Here is a 21,797-nt window from a genome sequence, read left to right on the forward strand (position 1 = left end):
CTCATTATTTTAATTGTTGTTTTTATTATTAGATTCGTTACTTCATTCTTTTTTTTACTGTTACTTCTTTTATTTTCTTATTTTTTATTCATTTGTTTATTCGTGTTATTTATGTGTTTTCTTTGTTTTATTTATTTACTTTCATTATCTTTTTCCTCTAACGTGTTTCTCCCTTTTTTAAAAGGTTTATTTTAAATCGAATTAGGGTAAGTAATTTTGGATCGTAATTTTACCTTTTGAGTTAAACTTTCAATTTTCTTACTTAATGACAACTGGAAATTACGTAATACCGAAAGGGTAGTTCAAGTGTGCTAACACTTCCTTGACTGTAACCGTCTCCCGAATCCGACATATCTCTGGTAAGACGCAGATCAGATAAGAAATAAGGTATCCAATCAACCCACTTTTCGTAAAGTAAATGATCGGTGGCGACTCCCAATTCATTTAATCCACGTCGAAGCCCAATTCTGGGCCCCAACCGAAAGACGATTACAACACTACTGTTACATCAGTCAGCAACTCATCGGGAAATAGTAAATTGAAATTCGACGATGTTCGGGATCTGGTATTGAGTGAAGAAATTCGAAGGAGAGAATCGGGTAAAGCATCAAGCTCCTTAGCCTTGCACATGGAGTCTAGAGGGAGAACTTCAAAAAGAAATCCAAATCGTGACAGATCAAAATCTAGAAGGGGAAAATCAAGAACGAGAAATAAAGATTTTAACTGTTATAATTGTGGCAAGAAGGGTCACTTTAAAAGAGATTGTTGAGCACCGAAGAAAGATATCGGCGCACAGGAATCTGCCAACATGATAGAGGAGACAAGTGATGCCATGATTCTAAGCATCAATAGTCCGATTGAATTATGAATCTTGGATTCAGGGCATCTTTCCACGCCACCCCATGCCAAGAAATCATGGAGAACTATGTCAGTGGTGATTTTGGGAAGGTCCATCTAGTTGATGATGAAACCTTGAAGATTATCGGAAAAGGAGACATTCGATTAAAGTTGCCAAACCATACCACCTGGAAGCTGAAATGAGTGAGACATATTCCTGGCCTCAAAAGAAATTTAATTTCTGTGGGACAACTTGATAGAGAAGGGTATTGTACAACCTTTTTAGGCTGTGAATGGAATATTACCAAATGAGCACTCGTCATTGCTCGTGGTAAGAAGACTGGTACTCTCTATTTAACCTCAAACTTGGAGAATATCATTACAGTAGCATATGCTAATGGAAAATCAAACCTATGGCACCAAAGGCTTGGCCATATGAGCGAGAAAGGGATGAAGACACTTTTGTCAAAAGAAAGTTGTCGGATCTAAAGAATATAGATGTCGGACTATGTGAGGATTGCATCTTTGGCAAACAAAAGAAAGTCAGTTTTGCGAAGATTGGCAAGACGCCCAAGGCTGAAAAGTTAGAGTTGATTCATACTGATGTATGGGACCATCTCCAGTTTCATCTCTTGTAAGCTCACTATATTATGTCACCTTCATCGATGATTCTACAAGGAATGCGTGGGTTTATTTTCTGAAGAAGAAATCAGAAGTCTTTGATACCTTCAGAAAATAGAAGGCAATGGTGGAAAATGAGACTGGTTTGAAAGTCAAGTGGTTGATGTTTGATAATGGAGGAGAGTACAGAAACAATAGATTCAGAGATTTCTTTGCAAACAATGGGATCAAGATAGAGACAACAGTTCCCATGACACCGCAATAGATTGGCGTAGCAGAGTGCATGAACAAAACTCTGAATGAATGTGCCAGAAGCATGAGGATACACGTCGGCTTGCCCAAATTGTTATGGGCTTAAGCTATCAACACTGCAGCTTACCTAATCAACCATGGGCCCTCAGTTCCCTTGGATGGTGGAATACCAAAGGAAGTTTGGAGAAAGAAAGAAATAAACCTTTCACACTTAAGAGTGTTTGGTTGTATTTCTTATGTACGCATAAATTCTGCTGAAAGAAGTAAACTTGATGCCAAGTCCAACAAATGTTTCTTTGTTGGTTATGGTGGTGATGAGTTCGGTTACCGATTTTGGGACTATGAAAATTGAAAGATCATCAGAAGAAGAGATGTCATTTTCAATGAGAATGTGATGTACAAAGATAGGTCAACCATAGAATCAAGTAGCTCCAATACCAAAGTTGAAACAAAGGAATTTGTTGAGTTTGAGGAGATTTCTGGAAATGATGTTCAGATCAATCCTGAAGCAGTTCAAGAAGAACCAGACACACCAGAACTGAGACGCTCCTCTAGAATTCCTAAACCAATCCCAGCGTTATTCGCCTTCTTTGCACTACTTGTTATTGACTGACAATAGTGAACCAAAGTGCTATGATGAAGCAATGCAAGTGAAGGATTCAGTCAAGTGAGACTCTTCCATGAAAGATAAGATGGACTCGCTTATGTCAAATCAGACGTGGGAATTAGCTGAATTACCACAGGCAAGAAAGCGCTCTATAACAAGTGGGTTTACAGGATCAAAGAAGAGCACGATGGGAGCAAACGCTACAAAGCAAGATTAGTTGTCAATGGTTTTCAGCAAAAAGAAGGTATTGACTACAATAAAATTTTCTCTCCAGCCGTGAAGCTGTCTACAATCAGACTGGTGTTGAAAATTGTAGCTGTAGAGTATCTACATATTGAGCAGTTAGATGTAAAGACAACTTTTCTTCATGGTGATTTGGAGGAAGAAATCTATATGAGGCAGCCAGAAGGCTTCATAAAGGCAGACAAGAAAAACCTGGTATGCAGTTTGAAGAAGAACTTGTATGGTTTAAAACAAGCTCCTAGACAGTGGTACAAGAAGTTCGATAGCTTCATGGGTAGCAGTGGTTTTATCAGATGCCAAGCAGATCATTATTGCTACATCAAGAAGTTTGACAACAACTTCATTATTTTATTGTTGTACGTTGATGACATGCTTGTTGCAGGCTCAAATATGCAAGAGATTATAAACTTGAAGCAAAAATTGTCGAAGCAGTTTGCAATGAAATATCTGGGCGCTGCAAAGTAGATTCTTGGGATGAGGATTAAGAGAGATATAAAGTCGGGGACTTTGATGTTATCACAGGCTGAGTACATCAACAAAGTACTCTCCAGGTTCAACATACAAGATTCTAAACCCAGTAAATACACCTTTAAATGTTCATTTTAGACTCTCCAAAGAACATTCACCAAAGACGGAGGAAGAACGTGCACACATGGTGAAGGTAACGTATGCCTCAACAATTGGAAGTCTGATGTATGCCATGGTTTGTACTAGACTAGATATTGTTCAAGCAGTGGGAGCTGTTAGCATGTACATCAATAATCCGGGCAAGGTACACTGGGAAGCAGTCAAATGGATCATCAGATATCTGTGGGGTACCACAAACAAAGCACTTTGTTTCAAAGGTGGAGATACGATACTGACAGGCTATGTAGATGCTAACTTAGTCGAAAATATTGATATCAGAAGGAGCACTACAGGGTATGTCTATACTATATGAGGTACTGCAGTGAGTTGGGTTTCCCAACTACAGAAGATAGTTACTCTCTCCACAACTGAAGCAGAATATGTCGTTGTTACGGAAGCCATCAAGGAGATGGTTTGGCTCCAAAGTTTCTTGGAAGAGTTAGGCAAGAAACAAGAAAACAATGTCTTATATTGTGACAGTCAAAGTGTTATCCATCTAGCGAAGAATCCGTCTTTTTATTCCAGAACGAAACACATACAATTGCGATATCATTTTATCCGGTCTCTTCTAGAAGATGAGATTTTGAAACTTGAAAAGATTAGTGGAGCTCAAAATCTGGCAGACATGTTAACAAAGACGGTGACTACGGACAAACTGAAGTTGTGTTAAGCTTCAGTTGGCATGCTAGAATAACAAGACTAGAAATGTTGCTGCATTGATCGAGGTGTGAAGACAGATTAAAATCAGTCTTTAAGTGGGAGATTATTGGTCAAAAATGGATGCATGGAAGCCGACGGCTAGATAATTCAACAAAAATTAGGCTGCCTAATTTTGTTGAATTTGGCAAGGGATAATTATCAAATTTAATCCTTGTACTTTAGGATATTTACAAGATTAGTCCTTAATCTTCAACTATAAATACCCTAACCTATTTAGCTTTAAAATCATCCCAAATCATTTCTTTCTCCCAATACTAAGAGTTTAGAGAGTTTTCTTGTGAGTGTTTTGTAAACACCTGTAAATTTTCTCTCTTTAGTAAAATATCTGCAGTAGTCTAGAGACGTAGGCATAATTGACCGAATTCTGTTATCAATTTCGTGTATTATTTTTCCGCTTTTATTTCGCATTCTCACTAATCTGGTTATAGGAAAATTACTCATTTTATTTCCCAAAAAAAAATAAGAACTTAATTAGTTTTTTATTCAAAAGTTTAAGGCTTTACGTATTCTTCGGTCTACATTGTAATATAAAAATATATTTATACTTATAGAAGTGAAATATACTTATACTAGATATAATTATGAGAAAATTATACAAATCTTATGGAGAAAAAGTAGGCGATTCCCGCAGTCGTAGCTCGAACTCGACAGCTTTTCTGCACAGTTAGTGCAATAATAAATGACGATGCTTGAACTGTTAGTGTTTTCGTGTAATACCAAGGGATGTAAAAAGATGACCCGATCTGTAAAGCTGACTGAAATCGATTGAAGTTAAAATTGTTTTTGACATGCGCTGTGGCAATCAGAAACTGACTCGAGTTGGAATTGGTGTTGATTTGAACCCGAGTTGGAACTAGAAATTATAGATCTGAACCCGACCTGCACCCGACCTGAGAACGACTTGAACTTGAATTGAACGGAAAATATGATACCCGAACCCGGTCTGCATCTGACTGATATGAACCCGAACATGAGATTGACCTGGTAAATAACTGGTATTACCCGATTTGTTTTCAACCTAACCTATTTTCAACATGACCTGTAAATGATCCGACTTGTTATTGACCTGATCTGATATTTACTTGACTTTACATTTACGACTTATATATTACCATTGATGAAATATAAGATTTTAATAAAATTGTGAGATTTTGAGTTTATAATAAATTATACTAATTAATATGATTAATTTTTAAATGTTATAATAAAATATTAATTATGATAATTAAATTAACAAATATATTTAATATATTAATTATGACAATTAATATACTTTAATACTTTATATTTAATACTTATATTATATAGTTTAATACTTTATAATATATACTTTAGTACTTATGTACTTATATACTTTATATTTAATAGTTATATTTATATACTTTAATACTTATATCCAAACACTTTATTACTTTATATTATATACTTTATACTTTATAATTTTATATATATATATATACACACACATATACTTATATTTTATAGTTTATATATGTATATAAAGTACCAAATTGAACAAACATGAAATTGGAAATAAAAAATTGAATAAATTAAACAATACGCATTGATGAGGGATGAAATTGAATTATTTATAAAATGTGAAGCTGATATTAATATAAAAATGGACTAAATTGCATACATTTAAAAAGTTGGTGAACATAATTTGAAAAGAAATTTATTATGTGATTTACATTTTATAGGGTTTGTTTTAAGTAAATTAAAAAAATAAGTATGAGTCAATTTCAGATACGAATATAATTTGAAGGACTAAATTGAACAAATATGAAATTACAAATTCAAATTTAAATACAATAAACAACATAAAAGGATCAAATCAAAAAAAATTGTAAAATGTGAGGAAAAATTGTAAAATGGACTGAATTGCATTAATTTCAAAAGTTGGGGAAAATTAAAACAATTATAATATATATATATAATATGTATAATGAATGTCATGATAATATGATGCATTTATATAATGTACATTATACTTTTTATATATATATATATATATACTTATACTTTATATATGTATATAAAGTACCAAATTGAACAAACATGAAACTGGAAATAAAAATTTGAATAAATTAAGCAACACGCATTGATGAGGGATGAAATTGAATTAATTATAAAATGTGAAGTTGATATAATATAAAAATGAACTAAATTGCATACATTTAAAAAGTTGATGAACATAATTTGAAAATAAATTTATTATGTGATTTACATTTTATAGGGTTTTAAGTAAATTACAAAATATAAATAAGTGTGGGTCAATTTCATATACAAATATAATTTGAAGGACTAAATTAAAAAATATGAAATTACAAATTTAAATTTAAATACAATAAACAACATAAAAGGGTCAAATCAAAAAAATTGTAAAATGTGAGGAAAAATTGTAAAATGGACTGAATTGCATTAATTTCAAAAGTTGGGGAAAATTAAAACAATTATAATATATATATAATATGTATAATGAATGTTTATGATAATATGATGCATGTTTATATAATGTACATTATACTTTATACTTTATATATGTATATAAAGTATCAAATTGAACAAACATGAAATTGGAAATAAAAAATTGAATAAATTAAGCAACAAACATTGACGAGGGATGAAATTGAATTAATTATAAAATGTGAAGCTGATATTAATATAAAAATGGATTAAATTGAATACATTTAAAAAGTTGATGAACATAATTTGAAAATAAATTTATTATGTGATTTACATTTTATAGAGTTTTAAGTAAATTACAAAAATATAAATAAGTGTGGGTCAATTTCAGATACAAATATAATTTGAAGTACTAAATTAAACAAATATGAAATTACAAATTAAAATTTAAATAAATAAACAATATAAAAGGATCAAATCAAAAATTTGTAAAATGTGAGGAAAATTGTAAAATGTTCTGAATTGCATTAATTTCAAAAGTTGGGGAAAATTATAACAATTATAATATATATATATATAAAGTACCAAAATTGAACAAACATGAAATTGGAAATAAAAAATTGATTAAATTAAGCAACACACATTGATGAGGGATGAATGCAATTTAGTCCAATTTACAGATTTTCTTCACATTTTACAATTATTTCGATTTGATCTCTTTGTGTTGTTTAATTTATTTAAATTTATATTTGTAATTTCATTTTTGTTCAATTTACTCTTTAAAATTATACTTGCATATGAAATTGACTCATACTTATTACTTATTTATATTTTTAATTGACACATAACTTTTTAAATGGGTATAATTTAGTATTTTTTATATTAATTTCAACCTCATATTTTAAAATTATTTTGGTTTCATCCCTCATCAATGTGTGTTGTTTAATTTATTTAAATTGTTACTTGTAATTTCATATTTGTTCAATTTAGTCCTTAATTTTATATTTTTTTATAAAATTGATCCATGATTATTTATATTCTTAGTAATTTACTCTAAATCATATACAATTACAAATTGCAATTCAGCATTCGTGAAAGACGAAAATAATTAATCCAAAAATAAAAATTGACCCGATTTGAACTCAATTAGTATATGATAAAGATCCGACCTGAATTTTATCTACCAATTATGTCACCCGATCTGAACGAGATCTGCCTGAAGTCCACCCGATCTGAACGAGATCTGCCTGAAGTCCATCCGAACCTGAATTAACCTGGTCTTTATCTGCTCCGGACTTAAACTATTTTGACTGAACTGACATCTATCTGAACTGAAAGAAACCCGACCTGAACCCGAACTGTACCTAGTGTCAAATCAACTTAAAAATGACCCGGCCTGATTTGACCTAGACCCGACTTGATCCGAGTCGAAGCATCAAATTTACCTGATTTGACATGTATTCGATTTTATCCGACTTGATAGAATCCGACTGAAACCTGAATGATTACCCGATTTTACATCCCTAAATACCAATGGCAGTGATTACTCATGTTGTGAAGCTAAAATTAACGTTTGTATTGTTGTTAAAATGAAAATGTTAGTGAGAAAGAAAGAAATACACATGTCAAGAAATGATAAGCGGAGCACAATTAAAAACATTGTAAAAGGGTAGAAGATTTTTATTCTTGGACTTCGTAGATTTGTGATTGGCTAATATTGCTAGGTGCCTATAGTTGTACAATTGACATAGACACTATCAAGATTTGTTATCGTTAATTGTGAAAAGGGCCTCGATCGCTCGTCAGGAACCAAACCACTGCCTCTGTTTTCCTCATTTTTGATCGAGATGTTCGTTCGCTGCACCACCACCGTCATTGGAACCGTTGAGTCATTCCGGTCTAAACCCAATCGGTTTAGCTTGTCACCATCATGATTGTCATCATTATCGTAAGGGTGAGTGACGAAGAGTTTCGATCGTTTAAGATACCATATTTCCGTCGTTCGACGTTACAAACCACGCTTAGCACTGAGTTTAGAATTACACGATTTTTTAATCTAGAAAACTTGGTGTCGTTCCGATGACTAGAGACATTGCACGCGCCCCACGCGTCGCCCCTACGCTTAGGCATTGTCTTCAAGCCAGGGAAGCCTGTTAAATCGATCGAATTGGCCTGGACCATTTGAATCAATTTGCGTCGAGCCGAGTTGAATTGTGAGTCGAGTCGTGAGCCGAGCCATGAGTCAAGCTGTAGTCAAGTCAAGCCGTGAGTCGAGCCGCAAGCCGAGCCGAGTCGTCCAACTGTTGACCAGCCATTGACTGGTCGTTGACTACCGTTAATCGTCCATTAACTTTTTTCAGAACCACCTATCCTATTATTTTTTATGTTCTGAATTTGTTTTTGAGGTATGTTTCACCAAATTCGAACCTGGTAAGTTATTCCCCTTTTCCCAATTAAGTTTCATTTCTTATGTAAATTCTTTTGTTGTATCCGAGATATTTTGAGACATCGACTTCAAGATTGAGAGTGATCAAGCGAAGTTTAAATGTTTGACTAATATAGCTAAGAAATCAATGTAATATAGCACTACATTTTGTATGCTTTACGGAACTAGTTAGTGACTGGTAAATGCATGAATAGAAATGATTGGTCATGTGGTTATCAATGATTATTCTATAACTAGTATTGAACATGGAAGAAGGATAGTAAATTAGCTAAGATTTGATTAACTCACGTAAGGAGTTAGAAGGCCGATAAGAAATAATTTTAAGTTCAGTGATTTATTGATAAATCCATTAATCTTAGAATTCTTAAGTTCTGATCTTTCCATTAAATGTCTTAATGTCAAAATGCTTGGATAGAAACTTAGGAAAGCACCCTTAAAAAGAAAAAATAGACATGAATTGATCTGGATAGTGAGATTGATATGAGTACTAGTATCTGACCCATTAATTCATGATATGTTGGAAAAACTATAGTAACGATTTCTAACCTCCGAGAGAGTAAAAGACTTAGAATTTTTGATTTCTGGAATAAAAAACAGAAGACCAAATTACTGGGAATATGCATATGTTGGAACCAAATAAAGTAACCGAAATACTCTCAAGCTCCAAAATAATTAAAATAACCTCGAGTAATGAAATGATCTAAATACCCTTATAACCTAGAAACAAGTGAATGTTATTGGATAAATTTTGGAAACACCGATAAACCTAAATATTATACCACCTCTAAAGGTTATGGAGCACGACTTAAGTACATAAGTCACTCTTGATATTGTGGCACTACAAAATCAAAATGAATACCACCAAAATACATGTTCATCTCTTGAAGACCCGTTCAATGAGGATTCTAAAGATATTCAATTTAACTAGTGTAGTCAGTATTAAAAAATAGATATTCGTGAAGCATCTATGTCTGAATGATTGACAAATATCGTTGTGCTAGGATATGTTTAGTTCGATTTGATTCGGTATCTTGATAATTCGACATAAACCTTGAATACTGTAAATCATTATTTTTATCTTATTGGATTAAATTACTAAGAATGCTTTAGGGTTCAAAATGCTCGAAATGCCCCTGATAGCCTGAATAATGGAATCACTCCTAGTATATTTGAATATTAAATTATTTTGATGTAAAGGTTCCTAAATACTTTTCTGATGCACCCGAATCCTAAATGGCTCTAAAGAATCAATTTCTATATGTTTGATTAAATATAATAGTAATTGGACCCTCTCAATAAAGGCCTCGTATATGAAATCCAATCAATCTATAGAAGTTCCAAGTTTTACCTTCCTGATAACTATCAAGTGCCTTTAAAAAATAACTGAATCTTCTAGTGTGTTCCTAGTGTGCTATATGACTGTTTTATTTTATTTGATTTATGAATAAATTATCTTATGAAAAATTTTAATGCCCTGATTTACTAATTTTCAAACTATGTTTACCTAATATATGTCTTATGATTTTTTTTTACTAAAAAAAATATAAATATGCCTAATTTATGGATCATGGAATTACTTTTTACTATCCAAATTATTTTATTAGGGGATCGTCAGGGTAGGATTATGAAGATTTAAGGTTCAGCTCCGATCAAGTCGGCAATTCTTTACAGACCTAAGGTTATCCTTGCGTAGGCCTATAGGCTCCAAAGTACTCTCTTAGGTTGCCTCTTATACCCTATTGGTATAGGGTAAGTCCTTATAGATGCAGTTCTGGGGTAATACATTTCAGTGTACAGGTAAAGGGTAGTTATGTGATTTAAATAAATATCACTGTCATTTTCACGATATTTTACTAGCCCACAATTATGGTATTACAGTTTATCGCTTAATTTGATTTATATCGAAGTACGTTTTGGGATGTATTATGGAGTTATGTAGGTTCAGCTCTAATCAAGCTAAAAATTCCTTAAGGTGACCCTTGGGTAGGCCCATACGCACCAATGTACTCTCTTAGGTTGGCTCTTAAGCCCAATAGACCTAGGGTAAGTCCTTATGGATACAGTTTTGAGGAATTGCATATTGATGTTCGGTTGGAGATTATTATTGATATTTTAAAATATGTTTTCTGAAATAAACTACTAATGTTTTTATACTACTTGCATGCTCATTTCTTGTTTTATGGGAGCATACTAGACACCCTCTTTTCAATCTCTTGAATTTGTCTCTGAACGCTTCCTCTGCACTGTGAGTTTTCTGACTGTTACTTGAAGAATTAATTAATAAACCTTAACTCATCACTGAAACTTGTATATGCTAGGATGAATAAGAAAAGCTTTATGCTTTGCCATATTTCTACTTGTCCTCTAGCATCATCTGATAGTTATGTATTATTGAGCTTTCCCAAAGTTCACTCTGTTACTCACTATCTCAGGTTAAAGGAGTTGATCTTGAGTCGTATCGACATCTGAAATGGGGGTTCTTTCAACGTTGCTTGCAGAGTACGATGCATGTTTAACTAGGGGGCATGCATGTCACATTTATTTTTATATCAATGTCTGAAACTTGTTTTGATGTTGCATGTTATTGAATTCTATTGTAACAATAGAATGATTTTATGTATAAAATTATTTTATAGTTTTACAAGGTTTAATAAAAATGTTAATTTTTCCTGGATTTTATTGTGAGTCGCTTCGATGGCCCTGATGTGAATCCTCAAATTGGATTGGGTCACTCGTATCAATTTGGAGTGTTACATTATTAGTTTAAAACCCCAAAAATCCATTTATTAGGAAAATAACCTATATAAAACATTATTTGGAAAATACCCCCAAACTACCCATGTAAGACTACCTCATGTTCTGCAAAATAAGATTAAAGGACCTCGCTTTCTACATAATAGGATATCCAATTTAACTTTGGAAAAAGACCTTGCATTATGCAAAATGCAAGTTTAATGCGAAATTTGAGAAAAATAATACTATAGAGGCCAAAGATGTAATTTAATACATTTTAGCTCCATGAGTTGAAAAACGTAATGGTGTTAGTTTATATAGGCATAGTGGAGTATTTATGTTATGTTTGTTTGCAATATGGGATAAAAGCTAACATGAGTTCTTCTAGCTTTTTCACATATAATTTTTAGTTTTATATTTTTACTTAACCCATATATGAACTAAAATTAAATATTTTGATAAATTAATTTATATTAAAAGTTAATTTTTATTAACATTAAGATAGTCAAAAATTTCATGAAAGAATTTGCTAACATTTATGTTACTAAAAAATAACTTTTAATAAAAATTTTGACAAATTCTTTCATGAAATTTCTTGTATCTTTAATGTTAATAAAAATTAACTTTTAATGAGAATAAGTTTATAAAAAAATATTTAATTTTAGTTCATATATATTTTAATAAAAAATAGCTTTAAATAAAATAATTTTATCAAAATATTTAATTTTAGTTCATAAATAATTTAATAATAAATTTTAATGGAATAAGTAAAAATAAAAAACTAAAAATTACATGAGAAAAAGATAGAAAAACTTATGTTAGCTTTTATCCTACATTGCTAATAAACATAGTGTAAACACTCTATTATACCTATATAAACTAACATCGGTAAGACTTTCAACTCATATAGCTAAACATCTCTAGTCCCTATAGTCTATTTTTTTTTTCAAATTTAATTACAATGGATTTTTTATGTGCTTTACATGTGAGTTGTCAATGATCTTATTTTTTTTATAAAGTGAGTTTGTTTTTATATAACCTGATGATAAATTTCATTATCGTTGACCTCGCGTTTTGCATAGCGCGAGGTTTTCACCCCAAATTTAATATTAGATCCTGCATTCTAAAGAAAGCGAGATTCTTTTAAATGCGTTTTGGAGAACGCGAGGCAGCCCTACGTGGGCAATTTGGGGGTATTTTTTTAATTAATCTCGTTTATGTGTTATTTTCCCAATAAATAATTTTTTGGGGGGTTTCAAATAATAACGCCAAAGTATTCTTTAAATTGACGTATAACAACTGAAACTGTTTATTTCCTTAAATAGGCTCCAACTTCAATACTCTCAACTTAAATGTGTAAGTTTTAACAATTTCCTATATTGAAATCCAAACATGTTTCAAATCTCACTAGTTCTTTGGATTCAAGCTTTAACCGTGCTGGTTTATCGAGTTAGTTTCCAAGACTTAGGAAAAGAGTTCATCAATGCTCACAATACTGCTCGAAAATAAGTTGACGTTCCCACATGAGATGGGACAACGTGTTGGAGGCCTTTGTACTCAATTACTCCCAAGGAAAAATCAATATGCGCGCTCTCGAGCGTGCAGTTTTCCATTTCGGGTGAGAATATTCTCTTTGGAGCAGCGACAATGATATTTCAACCACTAAAGCTATCCGACTATGGGTGGATGGAAGTAAGATTACTACTTGGAATCTGGTGTTTGTGCTCCAGCCAAGGTACGCATCCATTATATTCAGGTAATTTGGATTAATTCAACTCAATTTGGATGTGGTAAAGTTGTACGCAATAATGACAAGAGAGTTGTCATTGCTTGTTATTATTACCATATTGGTAATATTCTTGGGAAACATCTAACTCAAGCCATTATTAGATATGTTTGAATTCCTTATATAACATGTTATTTATTAAATATGTTTGAATAAGTCTCTAGCCATTATTATAATACTAAATGTTGTTAGTAATTATTTTTGAGGGATTATATTCTTAATTAAGTAGTTGTTGGATATCAAGAACTTAATTTGTTTAGTTATCTTTTGGATATTTCTTTTTGTAAGTTGGACTATATACATTTGTTAAGCACATAAATAAAATACTTGAGTTCCTTCATCTTATATTTTCCACCATTAGAGTTTCTTTATAACATTCTAGTATCAGAGCTAGGTTTACCTTGAAAAATCATAGCTGCGGGCCTGCAGCTAAAATAAGAACGAGAGATAACGACAGAAAATAAATTTATGCAATCATAAATTCCAAAGTTTGATGGTCACAATGATCATTGGGATGCGTTCAAAAGAGTACTGGAATTTAATAGAAAATGGATTTTTCGTTGCATATGTTGGAACAACGATTACTGAGGTGCAACAACGTCTCATTGATGAGCATAAGCTTAAGGATTTGAAGGTGAAGAATTATCTTTTTTAGGTCTTGGGTCGATCCGTTTTAGAGAAAATTCTCAAGAATGAAACATCCAAAGACATATTAGACTCTATGAAGAAAAAGTATCAAGGCTCAACACAAGTTAAGTGAGCACAATTACATGCATCGAGGAAAGATTTTGAGACACTCCAAATGAAAACAAACGAAACTATGAAAGATTATTTCACATTAACGCTTATGATTACAAATAAGATGAAGGCTAATGGTGAACATAAAATCGACACAGAGATAGTAGAAAAGGTATTGTGTTCTATGCCCTCGAAACTTATCCATAGATGAACTACAAAGCAGTTTGTTAGTGCATGAACAAATAATAATGGAACCCGAAGAGGAACAAGCTTTGAAGGTAAATTATGGCAAATCTTCTAATCAAGGATAAGCTCGTGGTGGATATCGAGGACGAGCACATGGAAGGACAAACTTTGATAAATACACTATTAAGTGCTCTAATTGTCATAGACTTGTGCACTTTCATTGGGATTGTGAAAGCAAGGAAAGCAACTATACAGAGTTTTCTGAATAAATATTGCTCATGGCTTGGGTTGGCGATGAACTACTCAAGAGTGATGAATGGTTTTTGGACTCTGGATGCAACAATCACATGTGTAGTAAAAAGAATATTTTTCAGATCTAAATGAGCAATTTGTTGATAGTGAGAAGCTTGGAAATAATGCAAGCTTGGTGATGAAGGGGAAAGAAAACGTACGACTGCAAATTAACAACAAAATACAGGTGATAACTGAAGTTCTCTATGTGCCAAATTTGATAAATAATTTGTTAAGTATTGGATAGCTTCAAGAGAAGGGCTTTGTTGTTTTAATTCATCACAACTTTTGCAAAGTTTATCATCCTGAAAAGGGTGTTATCATGGAATTTATCATGTCTTCCAATAGCAAGTTTAAAGTTGCATCAGTACCTTTATCATCTGGTACAACTTTCTTCAAATTGACAACAGATGATGTTTAGTCAATTATGGCATTGTGGCTATGGTCATTTGAGTTTCAATGGACTCAACACTCTGAAGCAAAAAGAGATGGTATTTTGGTTGCTGCAGCTGGTAAAACCAACTAAAGTGTGCACAAAATGTCTTTATGGGAAGCAACAACGAGATCCTTTTTCCAAAAAAGAGTTAATGGATAGCTGAACAGCAATTTGTGTTCATTTATTCTGATCTATGTGGTCCTATTAAACTAATTTCCAACACCAAGAAGAGGTACTTTATCACGTTCATCGATGACTATAGTCGCAAAACATGGATTTATTTTTTGCATGAAAAATCAGAAGCATTAAAGTTCTTCAAGTTGTTTTAAGTCAAAGTTGAACGTGAAGTTGGCCTACAAATTTAAGGTCTTTGAACAGATTGTGGAGGTGAATTCAATTCATCTGAATTCTCAACTTTTTGTGTTGAAAATGGGATAAAGAGGCAACTTACCGCTCCATATTCACCACAAAAAAAATGGTGTTGCTGAGCAAAAAAATTGTACCATTATGAATATGGTTTGAAGCATGATAATCGCCAGAGGTGTTCCTAAAATTTTTTGGCCAGAAGCGGTTAATTGGATTGTTCATGTTATAAATAGAAGTCCAATGGTAACTGTACAAAACATGACACCAGAGGAAGCTTAGAGTGCACAAAGACCTTCTATTGCGTATTTCAGAGTGTTTGGTTGTGTGCCTCATTTGCACGTAGGAGATACCTACCAGATTAAATTGGATAAACACAATGTTGCCTATGTTTTTTTGGGAGTTAGTGAATAATCAAAAGCATATAGACTCTACGATCCCATTAATAAAATAATCATTATTAGTCGTGATGTTGTATTTGAAGAGGATCGCAGCTGGAATTTGAGTGAAGAATTCAACAACTCTATACAATCTGAATTGGATTGGAATGACAATGCAAGCAATAATGAAGCAGATGATGATAACATCAATGAATAGGATGATGGTAAAGGCTTTTTAAAAACAAGATGAAGTTGTCCAGCAAAAAGAAACTTTAGAATAATTATTTCCAAGACGACAGCGCACTCAACCTTCTTGGATGCAAGATTATGTAACTGAAGAAGAGTTATCTAATGATGATTTTGATTATAAAAATCTCACCGGTGGAGGATATTATCTTGTTCATTATGAAGAAGCTGAAAAGAATTCAATCTAGAGGAAAGCCATGCAAGAAGAAATTGATACTATAAAAAAATGGAACATGGTTTTTAACCAACCTTCCGATTGATGCTAAAACGATTGGTGTCAAATGAATCTTCAAAACTAAGCGTGATGAGAATGGATACGTCAACAAACATAAAGCTTGATTGGTGGTTTGAAGATACACTTAAGAATATGGTGTTGATTACACAGTGGTGTTTTTTCCCGTTGCTCATACGGTGACCATTCGATCAGTCATTACTGTGGCTCTTATCATGGATGGTCCATCTACCAATTGGATGTCAAATCTGTCTTCTTACATGGAGAATTAAACAATATAGTTGTTAGCTTGTATGTCGATGATTTGATTTATACAGGGAATGATGATGAGCTACTAATGGAGTTCAAGAGATCTATGAAGTTAGAATTTGCTATGGCTGACATGGGAAAAGTGAAAGCAACATAATAGATTATAATGAATGCGTCGTAATGTAATTTTATATTTTTCATGTATTTTCTTCCTTCTCCATTGAACTGATTTCAATTATAAAGTTTCGCTAGAGATAGTATAGTATATTATTTCTAAGATGAATTGAAATTGAAACATTAAAAGTTAAAGTTTTAAAATTAAGGCTTAATACCAACATAAGTGCCCAAACTATATTGCTTTTACCGAATAGGTGACTAAACTATTTTTTAACTCATCCCGGTGCCTAACGTTACAAATGTTACTACTTTAGGTGCCCGAGTCATTAACGTTGTTAATTTCCCTCGTTAAGTGACTCGTGTCACAATTTGGTAAGTTTAAAAATTTTATTTAAAATTTAAAAATTAAAATTATATATATTTAAAAAACATACATTTTGAAATAACCCAAAAACTTTGAAAACATTCATTTCAACACCTGAATCCACGTCGACCCTCGCTCTTTGTCGTCTACGAAGCTCCCCCAGATCTCACCTCCCCCGTCGACAAAAACTCCTATGAAAATGTAACTGATCGAACCCACAAACCATAGGATGAAAATCGCGATCCCATGCGATTCTGACAGCCAATTAACGACAACTACATCGACGTATGACTAGGAGAATGATAGGGATTACATTGGCTACGATGGTCGTAGCTGGAAAGAGCGACGACGACTAGTTAAGGTTATGATTAAGGGATTTTAGTGGGTTTTTTTATAATTTAAGAAAAATTAGGGTTCTTTTTTATAAATATAATAATATTGTTTAAAAAAATAAAAGTTAAAATCATCATATTGTGACATGTGTCACTTAACGGATAAATTAACATTTTTGACGCCTCAAGTACTTAAAATGATATTGTTTGTAACATTAGATATCAGAATGAGATAAAAAAAAATTTAGACACATGTTCCAAAACACGATATAGTTTAAATACTTATTTTAATATTAAGTAAAAAAAAATAAGAAAAGGCGGAAGTTAGTTGGACACACATATAGGGATGGCAATGGGTCGGGTCGGGTTTTTGGGCCACCCGACCCGACCCGAGAAGAAAGGGTTTTTCACCCGTGACCCGACCCGACCCGACGAAATTAAGGTTTCACCCGACTCGACCCGACCCGAATATATGACTTAGAAACCCGACCCGACCTGAAATAATAATAATAAAAAAATTTATTCAATGAAAACAATGACTTAATTGAAAAAAAATTATATATGAAGGGACATTATTGTAATTATCCCTAAATATATAGGATAAAATTATATATATTTTTCGGGTCGGGTCAGGTCGGATTTTTTTCACCCTAAACCCGACCCGACCCGACCCGAACCCGAATTTTTTTTTTAAAAAAATCCGACCCGATCGGATCGGGTCGGGTCGGAACCCCGTCAGATCCGGGTTGAGTTGCCATCCCTACACACATAGAGTGCCTGAGTTTTAAGCATGCGAGTTTGTTAATTCTGGAAGTGAGTGAATGGGTGGAGCGATTGAGCGTGTGTCGACAAATGTGATGAAACTGGGTTTACTTAAAGGTGAAGTCGAGTTGGGTTTACTTAAAAAAAAAAGGAGCTTTAAAAGCATTATTTGACTAGAAGGAAAAACCAGTGGGAAGCAGAAGAGAAAGGAAAGACCCAGATTTGAAACTTCTCCTTTTTTCCCCATCTGTATTGAGTGTTTTTTTTGTTTTTTTTTGTTTTAGGTTCATTTTTATCTGGGGGAGAGATGAAAGAGTAGAATTGTATTCATAGATATGCAAACACAATAGACTTTGAAATTTCAAAAAGGAAAACCCAAGTCTCACTCAAACTGAAGCTCATCATCATTATATGATCTGACTTTTTATCCAAAATGCCACGCCCTTTTTTCCATAAGCTTATTCTCCCCACCACCCTTCAAGAAAAGAAACTGGTAAAAATACTGAAAGTCTGAAACCCTTTTTTTTCTCCCCTTCTCTTACTTTACTCTTCTTATTGCTCTTTAATCTTTTTTTTTTGTTACGCTTCTTTATCTGATTACTCGTGTATTGTTACTGAACCAAAATTACTTAGATAAGTTTTTCCCCCTTTTCAGCGGGTGATTTAGTATTTCAGGAAGAAGTTTTTCTGTGGGACAAAGTTGAGTCTTGGAAAATTAGAGTATGATGGAGATCAGTTGCTTTTGTTATATGTTTCTTTCCCTTCCATGTTTGGTTTGTGTTTTTTTCCCCTTTGTGGTTTGAGCTTTGAAGTGTATTTTTTTAGATTTGGGGAGGAGATTTGAAGGGTAAGACATGGTGGAATTATACAAAAAGTAGAGGATTTGAAGAAACTAGTTTAAGTTTTGAATTTATAACTGGAGTGGTATGATTTTCCTCAAATAATCCTACAAGTTTGTTTGCCTACTTGATGAACTTGGTGAAGTAAACCCAAGATCTCAATTTTCACTTTAAAGTTCATTTTACCAGGCATATGCTATTATTGAAGCCGTGGAAATATACTTTTTGAGATCAATCGTTGATGCATGATGTGTGTGTTACTTCATTTTAGTATATATATACCTATTGGCTATATAGATATCGGAGTGTGTTAGTATTGTACTCGAAGAAAGAATTCTAATTTTTTTCAGGTTCAATTTTGCAGGAAATATTCTGTCTCTTACAATTTACAAGCTGTTATTAGAATGAATTGTAATGTTTGTTGCTGAACTCAATTTGCCTTAAATTTTCACTCGTTTGGAATGGTGTGATAATTCTCTATTGTGGATTTCGTTAGGTTATAAATGTAGCAATGTTGAATGGGTGTAATTTTCAGCAATTTCTATCTATCATTTGAGTTTACCTCCCGTAGTCTTGCCTGCATGTGAGTGAATTCTTAGTATTTTAACATTTGGACTTATCCACTGGTTTAGTTGGTGGTTTTTATGCATTTTCTTTGATCTTACTGTATGCATTGTGGGGAATAAGGAAGACCATAGCAGTCTATGTACGCTAAAATAAGTTCTTTATTCCCGGATTTGTCGGATTAATAGAGTACTGAGGCCAATGAACTCTTGTTGTTTATTTTTTCTGGGTAAAATAAATGTTTGTGAGACTATTGAAATCTATCAAAACAAGAAATAAAGTGCCACAGGCACTATATAGAATACATATTCTAGGAAGGATCTCTTAGGACATGGCTATATTTACTTGGGTATCTTTCTGATAAAGAAACAAACTTTATAGAAGGTAATTTGTACTAAATTTGAAAATTGCAAGATAATTCAAGCTGTGTTATTTATTTCAATTTCATCCTTGGTGTATATTACTTAGATGGGAATCTTTTGACGGGCATACTTGTTTGGCCTTTCCGTTGGGTTATACTGCTAGCAAAATTCATCAAATAGATCAAATGGCGTGGCTTCTCATAACGGTGTTCTATGAGGAATAAAGAAAGCTGAAGACAAGGTTTGGTTTCAGGAAGGTTGGCAGGAGTTTTCTAGAGTGTTACTATAGCCGTGTTGGCTACTTTTGGTTTTCAGATACGAGGGAAATTCTGCTTTCAGTATTAGTATATTTAATTTGTACAATTCGGAAATAAACTATCACTAACGCCCTTGTTGGTGCTCAATACAATCACGGAAAACAATATCCATTTGAACAACTTGAAGATGATGAATGCGTCTCTCCAGCACTGCAGATTTGTTTTGGTGGGTCTAAACTTAACAACTGCGTAAACTGGGGTGAAGGCGTTAACCTTCAAACTTAAAAGGGTGTGAATAATCAAGTTATACGAGGTATGGCTTTTCATTTTGTGCATTTGAGCTTTAAAAAGATTCTGCTAATGAAGTGAAACTGCATAATTCAGGTGCAATGCCACCAGAACCAAAAAAGCGAGGGAGGAAGCAGAAGGTTATCCTAGTAAGCCCTCTTAACTAAAACTTATTTGTTTTTCTCAAGGAATCAGAATTTCTGATTGGTTGTTAAATGAAATGTAGACATACAGGAGTCATCTGCTGGACATGTAGATGATGCTGATATGCGCTTTAAATGTTACGAAAGTGCTTCAGCCCGGAAGAGAACTGTGACAGCTGAAGAAAGAGAGAGAGCAATTAATGCAGCCAAAGCATTTGAGCCTGCTAACCCTTTCTGCAGGTTCGTCTTGCGACCATCATATTTATACAGGGGGGTGTATTATGGTGAGCATTGATATGTTCATGTCTTTTTTGTTTTCACTCTATATGATGGGAGGCAGTGGTCAGTACGATGTCTTTATAAAGGAGGCAAGGCTAAGTTCAGCCAGGGATGGTATGAATTCACGCTGGAGAATAATTTCGGAGAAGGGGATGTGTGCATCTTTGAACTGCTGAAGAGAGGGAATTCGTGCTCAAGTTACTATATTTCGTGTAATGGAAAGCGCTGGACTAATGCACCGGTCTCACTTAAATGCCAGCTGAGTTAAACCAGCGTAGATCATGGAGAGCTGGAAATCTCAGAAGTGTCAAAACTCTGTTAAGTAACTCTTTTCTACTCGGGGGACGGTGTAACCGGCCTGGTACCATAAGTATTTTGCTGCTGTGTGTTGTTTTGATGTCCATCAGCTTTATCGGGACGTTTGGCTGATTAAGATAGTGGATGCAAAAGTTTTCTGGCTTGACTAGATTTGTAAATAAATTTCTCCGATGAAGTCGACTTTGAGCCGGATTTGAAAATGGTCCTTAGACTTGGTTTTTGTGGCCTTGCTTGATTGGAAATTTTCCTTTCACTTCTTGGCTTGAATTCCTCTTGTTGCTTTCATGCCTGCAGTCTTGTATATAGCTTTAACGTTTTACTTCCGAGTTTGCTGCTGAATTTTTTTCATTGCTTTGAGATTGCCGTAAAATCCACTAAGCTACTTCAGTAGTTAAAATAAGTGTTAGTTTCTTTAAAGGTCTTATATTCGAACAATTACGTCTATCAGACGTGTATGAATTATAAAAAATTAAGAAAACTCTAAATAAATATTATCTTATAATCATTGTAGATTATTTATACGACCATATAATAAAAGAAAAATAGTTCCAACAGAGATTAATGTAAGCAAGCAAAATCCCACCAGATTTCAATGTAATTAATTTTGTTTTCATTTGTGATTGGATCCCACAAAAAGAGTTGGTCCGAGAAAAAAAATGAATTTTAATGGCCCAAATGCGCATCATAGAAAGGATCAAAGGAATGTAAAGTTTCTTCATCAATGTCTGATGGTCAAACAACTTGAAGAAGCTAACTCCAAATGAAAACAGTCT

The 21,797-nt window shown here is 33.2% G+C and overlaps 1 long non-coding RNA gene across 1 annotated transcript; it reads left to right on the forward strand.

The window, feature by feature from the left end:
• Window positions 1-1,091: 1,091 nt before the first annotated feature.
• Window positions 1,092-13,366, forward strand: LOC120211206. The gene is made up of 3 exons (XR_005524585.1): window positions 1,092-1,103; window positions 1,927-1,929; window positions 13,190-13,366. It is a non-coding gene; the product is annotated as an uncharacterized LOC120211206 (long non-coding RNA).
• The last annotated feature ends 8,431 nt before the right edge of the window (window positions 13,367-21,797 follow it).

This window comes from Hibiscus syriacus, unplaced genomic scaffold (genome assembly GCF_006381635.1).
Source record: "Hibiscus syriacus cultivar Baekdansim isolate YM2019G1 unplaced genomic scaffold, ASM638163v2 tig00109971_pilon, whole genome shotgun sequence".
Taxonomy (NCBI): domain Eukaryota; kingdom Viridiplantae; phylum Streptophyta; class Magnoliopsida; order Malvales; family Malvaceae; genus Hibiscus; species Hibiscus syriacus.